Source organism: Choloepus didactylus, chromosome 21, assembly GCF_015220235.1.
Source record: "Choloepus didactylus isolate mChoDid1 chromosome 21, mChoDid1.pri, whole genome shotgun sequence".
Taxonomy (NCBI): domain Eukaryota; kingdom Metazoa; phylum Chordata; class Mammalia; order Pilosa; family Megalonychidae; genus Choloepus; species Choloepus didactylus.
In genome coordinates this window covers 37,826,649-37,845,748 of record NC_051327.1, presented here as the reverse complement: position 1 = coordinate 37,845,748, position 19,100 = coordinate 37,826,649, and positions in this window count along the sequence as shown.

Below are 19,100 nucleotides of genomic sequence, written 5' to 3'. Positions count from 1 at the left end.
GCAATTCAGCAAGAAGAAAATAACAATCGTAAATGTCTATGCACCCAATCAAGGTGCCACAAAATACATGAGAGAAACACTGGCAAAACTAAAGGAAGCAACTGATGTTTTCCACAATAATTGTGGGAGACTTCAACACATCCCTCTCTCCTATAGATAGATCAACCAGACAGAAGACCAATAAGGAAATTGAAAACCTAAACAATCTGATAAATGAATTAGATTTAACAGACATATACAGGACATTACATCCCAATTCACCAGGATACACATACTTTTCTAGTGCTCACGGAACTTTCTCCAGAATAGATCGTATGCTGGGACATAAAACAAGCCTCAATAAATTTAAAAAGATTGAAATTATTCAAAGCACATTCTCTGACCACAATGGAATACAATTAGAAGTCAATAACCATCAGAGACTTAGAAAATTCACAAATACCTGGAGGTTAAACAACACACTCCTAAACAATCAGTGGGTTAAAGAAGAAATAGCAAGAGAAATTGCTAAATATATAGAGACGAATGAAAATGAGAACACAACATACCAAAATCTATGGGATGCAGCAAAAGCAGTGCTAAGGGGGAAATTTATAGCACTAAACGCATATATTAAAAAGGAAGAAAGAGCCAAAATCAAAGAACTAATGGATCAACTGAAGAAGCTAGAAAATGAACAGCAAACCAATCCGAAACCAAGTAGAAGAAAAGAAATAACAAGGATTAAAGCAGAAAGAAATGACATAGAGAACAAAAAAACAATAGAGAGGATAAATATCACCAAAAGTTGGTTCTTTGAGAAGATCAACAAGATTGACAAGCCCTTAGCTAGACTGACAAAATCAAAAAGAGAGAAGACCCATATAAACAAAATAATGAATGAAAAAGGTGACATAACTGCAGATCCTGAAGAAATTAAAAAAATTATAAGAGGATATTATGAACAACTGTATGGCAACAAACTGGACAATGTAGAAGAAATGGACAATTTCCTGGAAACATATGAACAACCTAGACTGACCAGAGAAGAAATAGAAGACCTCAACCAACCCATCACAAGCAAAGAGATCCAATCAGTCATCTAAAACTTTCCCACAAAATAAATGCCCAGTGCCAGATGGCTTCACAGGGGAATTCTACCACACTTTCCAGAAAGAACTGACACCAATCTTACTCAAACTCTTTCAAAACATTGAAGAAAATGGAACACTACCTAACTGATTTTATGAAGCTAACATCAATCTAATACCAAAACCAGGCAAAGATGCTACAAAAAAGGAAAACTACCAGCCAATCTCCCTAATGAATATAGATGCAAAAATCCTCAACAAAATACTTGCAAATCGAATCCAAAGACACATTAAAAAAATCATACACCATGACCAAGTGGGGTTCATTCCAGGCATGCAAGGATGGTTCAACATAAGAAAAACAATCAATGTATTACAACACATTAAAAACTCGAAAGGGAAAAATCAATTGATCATCTCAATAGATGCTGAAAAAGCATTTGACAAAATCCAACATCCCTTTTTGATAAAAACACTTCAAAAGGTAGGAATTGAAGGAAACTTCCTCAACATGATAAAGAGCATATATGAAAAACCCACAGCCAGCATAGTACTCAATGGTGAGAGACTGAAAGCCTTCCCTCTAAGATCAGGAACAAGACAAGGATGCCCGCTGTCACCACTGTTATTCAACATTGTGCTGGAAGTGCTAGCCAGGGCAATCCGGCAAGACAAAGAAATAAAAGGCATCCAAATTGGAAAAGAAGAAGTAAAACTGTCATTGTTTGCAGATGATATGATCTTATATCTAGAAAACCCTGAGAAATCGACGATACAGCTACTAGAGCTAATAAACAAATTTAGCAAAGTAGCGGGATACAAGGTTAATGCACATAAGTCAGTAATGTTTCTATATGCTAGAAATGAACAAACTGAAGAGACACTCAAGAAAAAGATACCATTTTCAATAGCAACTAAAAAAATCAAGTACCTAGGAATAAACTTAACCAAAGATGTAAAAGACCTATACAAAGAAAACTACATAACTCTACTAAAAGAAATAGAAGGCGACCTTAAAAGATGGAAAAATATTCCATGTTCATGGATAGGAAGGCTAAATGTCATTAAGATGTCAATTCTACCCAAACTCATCTACAGATTCAATGCAATCCCAATCAAAATTCCAACAACCTACTTTGCAGACTTGGAAAAGCTAGTTATCAAATTTATTTGGAAAGGGAAGATGCCTCGAATTGCTAAAGACACTCTAAAAAAGAAAAACGAAGTGGGAGGACTTACACTCCCTGACTTTGAAGCTTATTATAAAGCCACAGTTGCCAAAACAGCATGGTACTGGCACAAAGATAGACATATCGATCAATGGAATCGAATTGAGAATTCAGAGATAGACCCTCAGATCTATGGCCGATTGATCTTTGATAAGGCCCCCAAAGTCACTGAACTGAGCCATAATGGTCTTTTCAACAAATGGGGCTGGGAGAGTTGGATATCCATATCCAAAAGAATGAAAGAGGACCCCTACCTCACACCCTACACAAAAATTAACTCAAAATGGACCAAAGATCTCAATATAAAAGAAAGTACCATAAAACTCCTAGAAGATAATGTAGGAAAACATCTTCAAGACCTTGTATTAGGCGGACACTTCCTAGACTTTACACCCAAAGCACAAGCAACAAAAGAGAAAATAGATAAATGGGAACTCCTCAAGCTTAGAAGTTTCTGCACCTCAAAGGAATTTCTCAAAAAGGTAAAGAGGCAGCCAACTCAATGGGAAAAAATTTTTGGAAACCATGTATCTGACAAAAGACTGATATCTTGCATATACAAAGAAATCCTACAACTCAATGACAATAGTACAGACAGCCCAATTATAAAATGGGCAAAAGATATGAAAAGACAGTTCTCTGAAGAGGAAATACAAATGGCCAAGAAACACATGAAAAAATGTTCAGCTTCGCTAGCTATTAGAGAGATGCAAATTAAGACCACAATGAGATACCATCTAATACCAGTTAGAATGGCTGCTATTAAACAAACAGGAAACTACAAATGCTGGAGGGGATGTGGAGAAATTGGAACTCTTATTCATTGTTGGTGGGACTGTATAATGGTTCAGCCACTCTGGAAGTCAGTCTGGCAGTTCCTTAGAAAACTAGATATAGAGCTACCATTCAATCCAGCGATTGCACTTCTCGGTATATACCCGGAAGATCGGAAAGCAGTGACACGAACAGATATCTGCACGCCAATGTTCATAGCAGCATTATTCACAATTGCCAAGAGATGGAAACAACCCAAATGTCCTTCAACAGATGAGTGGATAAATAAAATGTGGTATATACACACGATGGAATACTACGCGGCAGTAAGAAGGAACGATCTCGTGAAACATATGACAACATGGATGAACCTTGAAGACATAATGCTGAGCGAAATAAGCCAGGCACAAAAAGAGAAATATTATATGCTACCACTAATGTGAACTTTGAAAAATGTAAAACAAGTGGTTTATAATGTAGAATGTAGGGGAACTAGCAGTAGAGAGCAATTAAGGAAGGGGGAACAATAATCCAAGAAGAACAGATAAGCTATTTAACGTTCTGGGGATGCCCAGAAATGACTATGGTCTGTTAATTTCTGATGGATGTAGTAGGAACAAGTTCACTGAAATGTTGCTATATTATGTAACTTTCTTGGGGTAAAGTAGGAACATGTTGGAAGTTAAGCAGTTTTCTTAGGTTAGTTGTCTTTTTCTTACTCCCTTGTTATGGTCTCTTTGAAATGTTCTTTTATTGTATGTTTGTTTTCTTTTTAACTTTTTTTTTCATACAGTTGATTTAAAAAAGAAGGGAAAGTTAAAAAAAAAAAAAAAGAAAGAAAGAAAGAAAAACAAGGAAAAAAAAAAAAAAGATGTAGTGCCTCCTTGAGGAGCCTATGGAGAGTGCAGGGGTATTCGCCTAACCCACCTCCATGGTTGCTAACATGACCACAGACATAGGGGACTGGTGGTTTGATGGGTTGAGCCCTCTACCATAAGTTTTACCCTTGGGAAGACGGTTGCTGCAAAGGAGAGGCTAGGCCTCCCTATATTTGTGCCTAAGAGTCTCCTCCTGAATGCCTCTTTGTTGCTCAGATGTGGCCCTCTCTCTATGGCTAAGCCAACTTGAAAGGTGAAATCACTGCCCTCCCCCCTACGTGGGATCAGACACCCAGGGGAGTGAGTCTCCGTGGCAATGTAGAATATGACTCCCGGGGAGGAATGTAGACCCGGCATCGTGGGACGGAGAACATCTTCTTGACCAAAAGGGGGATGTGAAAGGAAATGAAATAAGCTTCAGTGGCAGAGAGATTCCAAAACGAGCCGAGAGGTCACTCTGGAGGGCACTCTTACGCACACTTTAGACAACCCTTTTGAGGTTCTAAAGAATTGGGGTAGCTGGTGGTGGATACCTGAAACTATCAAACTACAACCCAGAACCCATGAACCTCGAAGACAGTTGTATAAAAATGTAGCTTATGAGGGGTGACAATGGGATTGGGAAAGCCATAAGGACCACACTCCACTTTGTCTAGTTTATGGATGGATGAGTAGAAAAATAGGGGAAGGAAACAAACAGACAAAGGTACCCAGTGTTCTTTTTTACTTCAATTGCTCTTTTTCACCCTAATTATTATTCTTGTTATTTTTGTGTGTGTGCTAATGAAGGTGTCAGGGATTGATTTAGGTGATGAATGTACAACTGTGTAATGGTACTGTAAACAATCGAAAGTACGATTTGTTTTGTATGACTTCGTGGTATGTGAATATATCTCAATAAAATGATGATTAAAAAAAAAAGATTTATGCACAATTTTTATATTGAGAGAAAAGTAACATGGAGTCCATTTTGCAGGACTGCAGAGCATGCTATTTCTTTACTTCATGATTTAAGGTGAACACCAGCAGTTACCAAAATTCCTGCTGAATTATATATTATTTACACTTAAAAAACAGTAATTGTGTTCTCAAGTAGGATGTTGTATTTTTGTACAAGTCGAAGTTGTAAAAAAATGTGCCCTAAAGAAGCTGATCTTATAATGGATTCGAACAGTCTTTAAACTTGGTGCCAGGAATTCAAGATTTATATTTTTGGAATTATTAAATATCTAGAAATACCAGATCTATTCTTGTTTGTTTTAATTTTCTCTGGATGTTCAGCTGAAACTTTCCTGTTTTCAACACACCATTATAGTTTGCACAGTGATGGCCACATGTATTGTGTGATTTCAGGAAAGTTTTATTTTAAACTGTTTACAAGTCAGCAGGCCTATTTTACTTCTAATAATGTTATTTGAACTTCCTCAGAAGTTTCTCAAAGTATGTTTTGTAAAAAATATATTTTATTACATTTAAAAAGACATTTTTTCCATGGAAAATATTTCTTTTACAAGTGATGAATTACAGATTTAAAATCAAGTGAGTTGGTTCCTTTAAACTATCTGTAATATCTATAATGTCTAGCTTCCAGTACTTTGTACAAATTGTACGCATTTAGAAGTGAAAATATACATCATTGTCAAAAGAAAAAAAAAACCAGAAACCTTTGTCTTATTTGAGAGCTGAAATCTATCTTTGCATCATGTTATCATCTGTGGGGTTTTTTTTCCTGATCTCTGCCTAGTCAAAGTGAATCTTCTAGAGACAGAGCACAAAAATAAATTATATGTTGTCTCATGGCACGAAAAGTGTTAAGATGTTACCCTACTCTTCACTTGGAAAAGCTCTTGTGGAGACTTTTGAAAATCAGTCTCTGCTGCCCCTCCCTCATATATGAAAAGAGGATCTTAACATATTTGATCTTCACATTTCAAGTGTGCCTTGCTGCCCTACATACAAAACAGTTTATGAAACAGATAAATTGGGGGTTGTTTTATAGGAGAAAGAGGGATAGAGAGGCAGTTAACTTCAGATATCCTGTAAAATAGAAAGCATTCCTAAAATTTGTAGTTTGATTTGACTTCCAAAACTGTGATTCATTCAGTGTCTGGGGAAACATTCATTTGTAACACAAGGTATACCTGTTTGTGTGTACTTGCTACGGTATGAACTATTGATGTTTTTGACTAGAGGTCTTTAAATTAGGGCACCAGGGGATAGAGGACTGAGAAAAGGACTTGGAGTCTGAAGACCAAAGACTGAGCTGAATCTGCCACTAACAGCTAGATAAGTGGGGTAAGTCACTGTTTCCATATCTTTAAATGGAAAAACTAGGCCATCTCCTACCTTTAAATGTCTATGATTCTAAGAGAACATTGATTTAATATCATAAAAGGCAGTTTTAATGAAAACACCCCAAATTTAAAAGCATCCTCCTAAGATTTATGGATTCTTGACCTGTAAGTGTTTCCATTTAGGGAAATTTATAGAATTCACATAATCCTTTGTTAATAATGGAGGTCTGCAATACTTTAATATTTTTAAGACTTAAAGTTCTACAGGGTTGTTTATCAATAGTTACCCAAATATTAGCAACTGAACATAAGATCTTCAAAAAGTGTGGATTTATTTTTTCCTATTACATACATTTAAATCACACATGCTATTAAAATGCTAAAAACTTCAGAGGAAAAAAACATTAACCATTCTCTTGGCAATAAGTGCCTTTTTTCTTTTTTATATTTTTCTGTATTCTTCCAAATTTTCTCCAATGAACAAGCATTACTTTTATAATTGAAAAAAAAAACAGAAATAAAACATACTTTAAAATAATATATTCAGAAAGTGTTCTAGTAAGTGGTGAGAGTGTTCTAGTAAGTGGTAAACTGCACAGAGAAAATTCCTGCATCACTGGCCTTTTTCTGTGGGGTTAATAGCTTGGCTCCATCCTCAATTGCTAAACATCAATATCAATTAGGATGCTTTCAACTGTCAGCAACAACATACATAAAATAGGGAAAATTAATGACTCACATGATAAGAAGACCAGAGGCAGAAAACTTCCAGGGTTGGTTAATACAGTGACTCAATGACATTACTGAGTATTCAGAAGCTTTCCCTATTTCCATTTGGGCACCTACAGTTGTTGGCTCTTGTCTTGAGTTTATCTCCTCATGATCACAGAGATGGCTGGGAAAAAAAATGATAAAGCAATGAAGGCTCAGAGTGGTTAGGTATCTTGTCCATGATCACACAAGTAAGTAGCAGAATCAGCATTTAAACTCAGATCCGTGCAACAATATGGTGATCATTAGAGCTATTCCAAATAATAGAGTTTTCCTCTCCCTCTGAGCACAAGGCAGGAATGTACTTTCCAGGCCCCCTTAGAAGTTACACATGGATGTGACTTGCTCTGACGCAGGAAACGTAAACAGAAGGAGTGGGTGTCATTCATCCTCTTTCTCTCTGCTGGCTTGACTGGCAATGCCCTAGATGGCGACCTGGGGACTGGGTTCCAAGGAGAGGAAGATATGGAGCAAAATCCCAAGCCAATCTGGGAGGACTAGGCTTGGTGAATAAGAAATAAACCCCCAAGAACTGGGTATTGTTTGTTACTGACACATAACCTTGCCTATCCTGACTGATACAGGATCCAAAGCCATTGTATTAACTACTGTGCAATTCTGCCTCCTTACTTCCACTAAAAATGACTTCATGATAATTTATAAATGAATATTAATAAGTACGTCATTTCCAGCTTACTGCAGTCCAAAATAAAAGAAACCTCAAAGGAACACAAAACTAAGTCAAACACAAAGGAACCACAAATACTAAGCTGGAAACACTAGCCCTCTGGTGTGCCCATATGCAGATGGTGTAGTCTCTTTTTCAACATGAAACACAGCCTTAGGGAAGTTGGCCTTGTGTTTCTGGGAGCTGGAAGAGAGGACACAGCTAAGAGCTAGGATCCAATGAAGAAAAAGCTCAGAAGTCATACCGAACAAGTCCTCCGATGGCAGAGACCAAAGCAGAAATAGTCTTCTTCCCTTCCCTCCCTCTTACTTAGGTCTCTGCACACTCCTTGTTTGCTGTGGACATGAAAAGCCTAATCTGATTTGGGGCCAAATTCTCCAGGCCCTCTGGTAGCTGTGCGTGAGGATTCCCTTTGAGGATCAGCTCCTCTGAACTTCTGCTTTCTGTCTGCACTGTCTGAATTGCCACGTTCTGTCAGCTCTTTGGAAGCTTTCAAAGTGACTCCACTCTGATTTCCACTGAGTGCTCACAGTGGTCCAAGTCAGCGAGGTTTGATTTTTATTTTTTCACTCACTGACTCCTCACTGTGACACTTTATGTCTCCACTTTAAACACCAACAACCACAAGACACAGAATATGCCAAGACTGGTGTCTGCATCTGTCTTGGTTTGCTGGGGCTGCCATAACAAAATACCACAAACTGGGTGGCTTAACACAACAGCCATTTATTGTCTCACGGTTTTGGCCAGAAGTCTGAAACCAAGGTGTCCGCGTGGCCACGCTCCCTCTGAGGTCTGTGGGGCTCTGGCCATGGCTTGCCAGCAATTCATGGCCTAACTCAGGCTCTGCCTCTGTCACATGGCCGTCTTCTGTCTGTCTGTCTCCTCCTGACTGTGTCCAAATCTCCTCTCCTAAAAAGGACACCAGTCATGCTGGAGAAGGACCCACCCTCATCCAATGTGGCTTCATCTCACCTAATAACATCTTCAAAGATCCTATTTCCACATGGGATCACATTCATGGAATTGGGGTTAGAGTTTGAACATATCTTTTGGAAGGACATAGTTCAATCCATTAGATGATTTGAAGGGCAGAAGAAAATAATCCTTCTGTTCAATGAATATTTAACTCAGCAATGACCCTGTTAAATATGGTCTCTGCTCTAATGGAGTTTACAGTCTGGTGAGGGCAACAAAAAAAATTAATCAAAGTAATAAAGTATGCAAAACCATGAAAGTGCTAGTAAAGAAAAAGCAAGGAGTAAAATAGAGACTGAAATTGCGTTGAAGTTGGAGAGGAAGAAACTCCTTTCTCAGTTGAGATCTTGCAAGATGCAGTCTGTAAAATGGAATTAGACCTGAAGAGTTTTCATGGGAGAAACATCTGCAAAGAGTAAAGGGAGGAAGCCAGAGAAAGGAGAAGAAACCCCAAACCACAATGAATAATGTTTCCCAACAAAAGACATGTTCTTAATCTTAATCCATGTTCCCATGGGTGTGAATACATTTCTAATTTGGACCTCTTGAAGATGTTATTAGTTAAGGTGTGGCTAATTGAATCAGGATGGGTGTTATTCCATAACACTGGAGGCCTTATAAAGGGAGGAAATTCAGACATGGTCCATAGAAACCAGTAACTGGAAGAAGCCAGAAGACATAGAATCCAGAAGTCAGAGAAAGCCACAGGAGGAGAGCAAGGATGTTACCATGCAACAGAGGCAGAGCTGCAGGTCAAGGATTGCAGCAAGCCAGCAGCAGAAGACTACAAATTCTAAAAAAAATAAAAAAATAAAGCATTGTCTTGCTGACACCTTGATTTGGGACTTCTGGTTTCTAAAACCATCAGCCAATAAATGCTTGCTATTTAAACCAACCTGTTGAGTGGCATTTGTCATAGCAGCTCTGGCAAACTAAGACACCGTGAAGCAGTCAGGAGAGGAAAAAGACTTGGATTGGAAGGGTCTCGGTCTGCAGCACAATTCCAAGAAAAGTTCGGCTGGTCCAATGGGGAGTTGTTGAGCCCAAGTTGCTCATCAAGGGAGGGCCAGATCTCACAAGAGTGGGCCTGCACCAACCCCCTTGGAGTGCACAGTCACTGGCAGGAAGCAGCCTGCAGGAAGCTCGGCCTCGGGGCCAATGCAGTGGTGAGGGGCAGCAGCTGGGCGTGTGGGCAGTTGTGCTCCCCACAGCACATCTCAGAGGCCCATTGCCGTGGCCGGCATAGTCCACCCCTTTGGCTGCACAGATCTACTTCTCCATGCGTGTTCAGAGAGCAGCTCCTCCCTGGTTCCCATGAGCCATTGTTCCTGGGGGAAATTTCAAAGAGGGAAGTTAGTGGTTCAAACTACAGCCTTCACCTTGCAGTCAGTCTTGGGGCTGCAGCTTGTACTCAACTTCTCCCTCGTCCACTTCTCATCTGAACTCTCCTCTCCCTCAACTATCACCTTGGCAGGTCTGGATCACTTACCTGGCAGCATGACCCAACCTTCCTTTCTGAGAGGTCTTGGCAAATCACACCCTTCTCAGGTCAGGGATGCTGCACACATTCATTCAATTTCAATGGGGCAAGGAAGTGCTTGAGTGCACCCAAGAAGATCGTCTGGGTCCCACACATACTCTTCCCCTGCCCGCATGCTGATCCGGTCTCTGGGCACAGGATCCAAAGGGCCCCGGCACAGCTTATAGTTCAATAGGACCCTTGCTGTGTCCCCAGTCAAGAGTCTACTCCCTTTGGGGACCAGGACCCATCACTTTGCAGAGCCTGGCCTTGCAGAAATGGGAAGCACAGAGTCTCCCACAGTGGATCACTGGGAGCAATGGTAAGTAGGGTCACTCCGGCTTCTCTCCTTAGATTCCTGGACCCATGTGTTCTCCCTCTTTTGAGGACACAGCCCCATACAAAGGCAACTGATTTAACACATATGTCACATCCTAGGGATGGCAGCCCATCTTTCAGAGTGTCTCATATGAGCTGGTATTTCAGCTGTGCCTGGGTGGCTTTTCCAATGCTCTACATGACCAGCTGCTTCTGGATGTGACCGATGATCATGGGCCGACTCCTGTGCCTCCTCAGTGTGAAGAGGGTTGCGATGGTTTGAAGCTGTATGTACCCCAGAAAAGACTGTGTTCAGAAAAGATCAGCTAATCCATTCCTATGGGTGTAGACCTATTATAGGTCGGACCTTTTAATTAGGCTATTTCAGTTGAAATGTGACCCACCCCATTCAAGGTGGGTCTTAATCTTCTTCCTGGACTCTTTTATAAGAGAATAAAAGACAGAGAGAACACAGAGAAAAAAGGCCCCAGAAAGAAGCTAAGAGAGACAGAAGCTACAAGAGGGATACCTGCAGAAGCTCAGAGAGGAAGCCACTGAAGCCAGAGGCTGGAAGCAATGAAACCCTGGAGAGAAGGGAGAGACCAGCAGACTCATCATGTGGCTTCCCATGTGACAGAGGTGTCCTGGATCACCCGGCAACCTCTTCTGGAAGAACATATCATCCTGATGATGCCTTGATTTGGACATTTTCATGACCTTAGAACTGTAAACTTGTAAGTTAATAAATCTTCATTGTAAACACCAGCCCATTTTTGGTATATTGCATTTTGTCAGCTTTAGCAGTCCAAAACAAGGGTCCTCTGGTCAAATGTGATACTTGTGGGATTTTTGTGCCTATGGATCAGGATTTCTATAAGCCTCCAGGTAATGAGACTGGTTAAGAATCACCAAGTTGGAGAGGCCAACCAACCCATATCCAGACTAATGCAGAAGAGATATAGATCTGTGGGAGGACGAGCCAAGGGCCACCACTGGGGACATCCAATTACCCACCACCACCACCCACAGCAGGAGATCTGAGCACCTCATCTTCATGGTTGTGCACTTCCTTTAAGTAAGGTAGGAAGGGAAATGCACACCGGGACTTGTGCTCAGGGACTCGTGCTGAAGACGTGAGATTTACTCTGCGACCCAGCAGGTCAGGAGCAGGTAGCCATGGGAACCACCTAAAAACAAGGTTCCAGGCAGAGAGAACAGCAGGAGTCATACCCTGAGGTGAGGCAGGGTCCCGGAAAGAGGGCCTGTGTGGCCAGAGCACGTTGGAAGTGAGAATGAGGAATGAACAGGTGCCAGGTCAGGTGGGACCCTGCAGGATTAGGAGTGAAGGTTTAGTCCACATGTGCTGAGAAGCCATTGGTGAGTTTTATGGAGGGGAGTGGGACGATCCAATTTAAGTTTTTAGGAAACCACCGTATTGCATAAAAACCATTTCACTTGACTCCATGGTGACATGAAACATAGATTTGGTGCTAAACCACAGGTGTTTGTTGTTTTGTTTTGTTTTTTCCTAATGATAGTGTATTAGCCCAAGTTCCTTAGAAAACAGTCTGAGGTAAAAACGAAAGTGCTGGTGCTTTATTTGGGAGGTGCAAACAGGACAGTGAGAGTGAAAAGAAAGGGGAGTGAAGCAAGGGAGGGTATGAAGAAATGTAAATAATGAGTTACCTCAACAGCTACTTCTTCAGGGTGAGCCGTGAGGAGACAAAGCAGGCAACATTTGCTCAACAGGCAAATCTTCTCTAGATGGGCTATGTAGTGAGGACAATCATTTTCCCCCAAAATTCACATCCACCCAGAACCTCAGAAATAGAGTCTTTGCAGATGTAATTAGTTAAGGATCTTGAGATAAAATCATCCTAAGGATTCAGGATGGGCCCTAAATCCAATGGCTTGTGCCTTTATAAGAGAAAGAAGAGGGAGATTTGGACACACAAACACATGGAGAAGAAGCCAAGTGACGATGGAGGCAGAGGGTGGAGGGATGCAGCCACAAGCCAAGGAGCACCTGGAGGCTCCGGCAGCTGCAAGAGGCCAGGAAGGATTTGTCCCAAGAGCCTCCAGACGGAGCGTGGCCCTGCCGACATTCTGATTTCAGACCTCTGGCCTCCAGAGCTGTGAGAGAATAAAGCTCTGTTGTTTAAGTCTCCCGGTTTGTGGTAATTTGTTATAGCAGCCCAGGAAACCAGTACAGAACACAAGGAGAAACTCACCATCACACTGCCTTAGGGTTGTGAGAATTTAACAAAAGAATGTCTGTAAGCTCTTAGCACAATGTTTGGCATATAGTAAATGCTGGAAGAAATGATAGGTTGTATTATTCTTATGAAAATACCTCACACAGTATCTGACACATGGTAGAGACTCAACAAATAGTTGTTGAATCACATTAAAGAATATTGGGTCCTACAAATCGGCAGGGGAACTCACTGCCCTCCCCCCTATGTGGGACCTGACTCCCAGGGGTAAATCTCCCTGGCAATGCAGGGTATGACTCCCAGGGATGAATCTGGACCCAGCATCGTGGGATTGAGAACATCTTCTTGACCAAAAGGCGGATGTGAAATGAAACAAAATAAAGTTTCAGTGACTGAGAGATTCCAAATGGAGGCGAGAGGTCACCCTGGTGGGCATTCTTATGCACTACATAGATAACCCTTTTTAGGTTTTAATGTACTGAAATAGCCAGAAGTAAATACCTGAAACTATCAAACTCCAACCCAGTAGCCTTGACTCTTGAAGATGATTATGTAACAATGTAGCTTACAAGGGGTGACAGTGTGATTGTGAAAACCTTGTGAATCACACTCCCTTTATCCAGTGTATGGATGGATGAGTAGAAAAATGGAAACAAAAACTAAATGAAAAACAGGGTGGGAGGGGGGATGATTTGGGTGTTCTTTTTTACTTTTATTTTTTATTCTTACTTTTACTTTTTCTGGTGTAAGGGAAGTGTTCAAAAAATAGATTGGTGATGATTGCACAACTATATGATGGTACTATGAACAGTTGATTGTACACCATGGATGACTGTACAATATGTGAATATATCCCAATAAAACTGAATTAATAAAAATAAAAATAAAGAATATTGGGTCTTAAAAGTACAGAAGCATTCATTAAATGACTGGTATCTTTCAGGAAAGAATTTGATGGTTATTCATCTTTATATCACCCTCTCCTCCATCACGTAGCAAATGCTTTGAACATGGTAGGCATCTGAGGGATGGCATATATCCTGCTGTAGAGTGGTAGTCTGAAACACATTATAACTAGTTTTGCTCCTGCCACCTTCCCATCCCCAGCATCCATGCACCCTACTTCTAGTAGGAGCTGTCTGGAATCCATCTCTATCTCATTCTGTCCTTGAGATTCCAGTGGGAACGTTACCTGCCATTCCCATGCCTTCCATCACCCTGCCTTGTTTCCAGAGTTGGTGCCCATGAAAGTAATAATAGATTACCTTGGAGTCCATGATGGGACAGGTGATTCTTTGATGAGACATTTGGGAAAGAGCCTCTTACCTTTCCTACTGGACTTGAGTGTGGGAGGAGGGCTACTGTCATTTTGTGACCCAGAAGGGAGAGTTGGTCTGAGATTGGAGCCATACGAGAGACAGCTGCATCTGAGAAGTAAAGAGGGGAAAATCAAGCTGTGTTTGAAGTTACAGGAGGCAACAAATTCCCTTTTTGCTTAAATCAGTTTAGATTGGTTTTGTATCACTTCTGTCAGAAAGAACATAGAGTTATACATGCCACATAAAAGGCCATGTTTATGTTGAACTGAAATCCAGTAGCCTTGATTCTTCAAGATGACTGCATAACTATACAGCTTTTACAGTCTGACCGTGTAATTCTGGAAACCTTGTGACTTACAACTCCTTTTATCCAGTGTATGGACAGATGAGTAAGAAAATAAAGACAAAAATAAATAAATAATAGGGGAGGATAAGGGGTATGGAATGTTCTGGGTGTTCTCTTTAATTTTTATTATTTTTATTTCTTTTTTTGGAGTAATGAAAATGTTCAAAAATTAATTATGGTGATGAATGCACAACTACATGATGATACCGTCAATCACTGATTGTATACTTTGTACACTTTGGATGATTATCTGGAATGTGAATAAATCTCAATAAAATTGCATTTTCTAAAAAAAGGCCATGTTTATGGATGATACTACAAAATGGACCAATTGGCTATAAAGTTTATCATTAACCATGAGACCCATTTATTCACAGCAAAAATAGCCAATATCTCACAAAAGAAGACAACAGTAGTGTAAGAATTTAGAATCTGGTGCTAGAAAACCAAGATTACATGTGCTGTGTACATAGGGACAACACTGAGCTTTCCCCAAGAGCATCCATTCAATCTTTCATCAAATTTCTATTCCATAAAATGGAATATTATTCAGCCATAAAAAGGAATGAAGTTCTGATACACACAACATGTGAACCTTGAAGACATCATGTTGAGTGAAATAAGTCAGACACAAAAGGATAAATATTGTATGACCTCAATGATATGAAATAATTAGAATAAGCAAACTCATAGAGTCAGAATCTAGAATACAGGTAACCAGGGAATGGGGTGGGGATAGGGAATGGGAAATCAAGGCTTAAAATGTACAGGGTTCCCAATTGAAACAATGGAAATGTTTTGGTAATGTATGGTAGTGATGGTAGCACAACATCATGAACATAATTAACAGCATTGAAATATATATCTGAATGTGGTTAAAAGGGGAAATGTTAGGTTGTATATACGATAATATATGCAATTTTTTTTTTAAATCATGGAATTGCACTACACAGTTAACCCTAAGTTAAGCCATGGGCTATATAGTTAATAGTATAATTATAAAAATGTACTTTCATCAATTGTAACAAATGTTCCACACCAATGCAAGGTATTAATAATATGGGACTCCTGTAAACCACAACTTCTCTAACAAAGAAAAAATAGTTTAAAAAATTTTTCTATTGAACTCCAGCGACTTGCCAGACATTAATTACACAAGGCTCTGGAGACAGAGAAGTGAACAAAATGGTTATAGTTCTTGCCTTCATGGAGCTCAGTATTGCAGAGAAGATAGACATTGCATAAGTAGCTAATCACAAGTAGTTGTTCAGAGGTGATAGATGCTCAATGGGGATGTTGTAAGGGAGTTTCTTATCTACTGTCCACCCAACAGTGGAGAGATGTATTAACAGTCTCTTTATATTGGAACCACTAATGTTCTGACACAAGCAACTTTTTAAGTACTTTTAACCATCTCAAATCTGTAGATATTGCCTTTTAATCCACATTAAATTAAGCAATTCTCCATTAAAATGTGATTTAGAATCATAAAGTTCATTAGGAAGACCATTATACATCAAAATGTCAAGAGCAATGACTCAATTTCTTCTCAAGATCATCACATTAAAAATTTTAAAGAATCAGTATCTGACTCAACATTTTGAAAAATGAAGAATGGAAAATGTGTTAGACTAAGAACTGAAGCTATGACTTAGGGTCTTCATAATTTTCTTTAAAATAACCTGGGGGGTGAAGATGGCAAATAAACATATAAAAAGATCCTCAGTTTCATAAGTCATTAAAGAATTGCAAATCAAAAAACAAGGTATCACTATATACCAATTAGAATGACTGAAATCTGCAAAACTGACAATACCCAATGTTGGTGAGGATGTGGAGAAATGGGGACTCTCATTCATTGTTGGTGAGAATGCAAAGTGGTACAGACAATCTGAAAGACAGTTTGGTAGATTTTGTTTGTTTGTTTTAAGGATTTCAGTTCTATTTATTCAGAAACACTTAGATTTAAGGGGTTAGGGGTTAATGGTTATTTTGGAGGGATCATCATTGCTTCCTTGTTTTGTTTTGTTTTTAATTCAGTTTTATTGAGATATATTCACATACCATTCAATCATCCATTGGCAGTTTTTTAAACATAGTCTTATTATAGAATCCAGCAATCACATTCCTAAGTATTTACCCAAAACTTATATCCACACAAAAGACTGCACATGAATATTTATAGCAGCTTTATTCACAATTGCCTAAAGCTGGAAGCAACCAACATGTCCTTCAAAGGGGGAATGGATAAACAAACTGTGGTGCATCCATACATTGTGTCATTGAATATTATTCAGCAATAAAATGAAAATGAAATGAGATATCAAATCAGGAAAAGACATGGAGGAAAATTAAATGCATATTGCTTAGTGAAAGAGGCAGTCTGGAAAGGCTACATACTGTATGATTACAATTATATGACATTATGGCAAAGGCAAAACTATAGAGATAGTAAAAAAAATCAGGGATTGCCAGGGGTTGGGGATACAGGTCAAATGATGAATAGGTAGAACACAAGGGATATTTAAGACAGTGAAACTTTTATTTATGGTACTAAGATGGTAGATATGTGATGTCATGCATTTGTCAAAACCCATAGAACTGTACAATAGAAAGAGTGAACCCCAATGTAAACTATGAACTTTAGTTTATAATAATGTATCAATATTGATTCATCAATTGTAACAAACGTACCACACTAATGCAAGATGCTAACAATAGAAGAAATTGTGAATGGGAGATTGAGGGGATATATGTGAATTCTGTGTACTACCTGCTCAATTTTCCATACACCTAAAACTGCTCTAAAAAATAAAGTGTGTTGATTTTTAAAAATGAGGGAGTTCCAGTTCCAGGTATGATGAAGTAAGCTCACTCTTCTTAGTCTCTCCCACTGATTGTAGCTGTTAAACTGAGACAGAATGCATGAAGCAGATATTTGAGGATGCTGAAAAGGAGGAAACAGTAGCAGTCAGAGGGGGAAGAAATGGGAGACTATTAAGGACTAGCAAACCAGAGATGAGTTGACCATTTTTTTCCTCCATTTCACCTGCTACTTGGCCCTGGAAGCAGGTGCAGCCACAGAAATGCACGGCAGAGGATTGTGAGAAGACGGCAGAGTGGAAAACTCCAGGAAACAGTCCCTCCACCAGAACAAATATTAAGCAGGCAGGAACTGTCTAATCAACTATCTCAAAGCTATGGATTCCAGTAGAACACTTTACAACATCCTGGGAAAAGCAGGAAAAAGAGGCTGGCAAATTACAGTAAATACCAGTAAATTGCTGTCTCTACTCAGAGTAGCTACCAGTGCCCAGCCCCACTTTTGTGACAAGCAGCTGTAGTGTTCAGTCCCTGCCATCGCTTGCTGGTGCCAGAAAGAGACATAAAAATCCATTTCTACAGGACTGGGGTGAGGACAGGCTGATCAGTAGTCATGGCTTTGGATTAGCTACTTCGGATCACTGGGGCTCAGCTCTGAGGGTGGCCACTGTTCCAACCTACCCCAGGTGGTGAAGACTTAAATATGGAATACTTCCACAGAGCTGCAGAGGACAGTTGAATTGCTGCATTTGCTGTGTAGGTAAAGAAAGCACAGCTTTGCGGAGCTGTGCTAGAAGCTCCTGGAACCTTTCCTGGCTCCTCCCTCATCCCCCTCTAGGGCAGTTTGGAGCCAGCTGGCACTCCTTTTGGGGTCCCTGGCCATGTTCTGGCCAGGAAAGACTGACTTGGGAAACTCCTCTCCGGTATGCCCCTCTCCCCAGAATTTGCCCTCCAGGCAAAGGAAGCTTGAGACAATGAAAGCCCATTGGACACTCATTGTCACCACTGTTAGACAACACTGTACTGGAGGTTCATTATACTGGCACAACTATAGACATATAAGACCAATGGAATAAAAATGAGAGCTCAGAAATCAACCCTCATATTTATGGCCAACTGATTGTTAACAAGGGGGCAAAGACCACTCAGTTGGTAAAGAATAGTCTCTTAACAAATGGTGCTGGGAAAACTGGATTTCCATTTGCAAAAGAATGAAAATGAACCCCTACCTCACACCATATACAAAAATCAACTCCAAATAGATCAAAGACCTAAATATAAGAACCAGAACTATCAAACTCCCAGAAGAAAACATAGGGAAGCTTTTTTAAGGACCTTGTGTTAGGCAATGTTTTCTTAGATTTTACAGACATAGCATAAGCAACGAAAGATAAAAATAGATAAATGTGACCTCATCAAAATTAAAAACTTTTGAGCCCCAAAGGGCTTTATCATGGAAGTAAAAGGACAACCTACAAAACTGGAAAAAATATTTGGAATCCATGCATCCAATAAGGGTTTAACATCCAGAATATATAAACAAATCCTTCAATTCAACAACAAAAAGACAACCCAATTTAAAAATGAGCAAAAGACTTGACTTGAATAGACATTTCTCAAAGAAGATATACAAATGGCCAAAAAGCACGTGAAAAAATGCTCAACATCATTAGCCATTAGGGAAATGCAGATCAACACCTCAATGAGATATCATTTCACACCCGCTAGAATGGCTACTGTTTAAAAAATGGAAAATTACAAGGCTAGAAACGATGTGGAGAAATAGGAACACTCATCCCTTGCTGGTTGGAATGCAAAATGGTAAGCTGCTGTAGAAGACAGGTTGGTAGTTCCTCAGAAAGTTAAGTATAGAATTA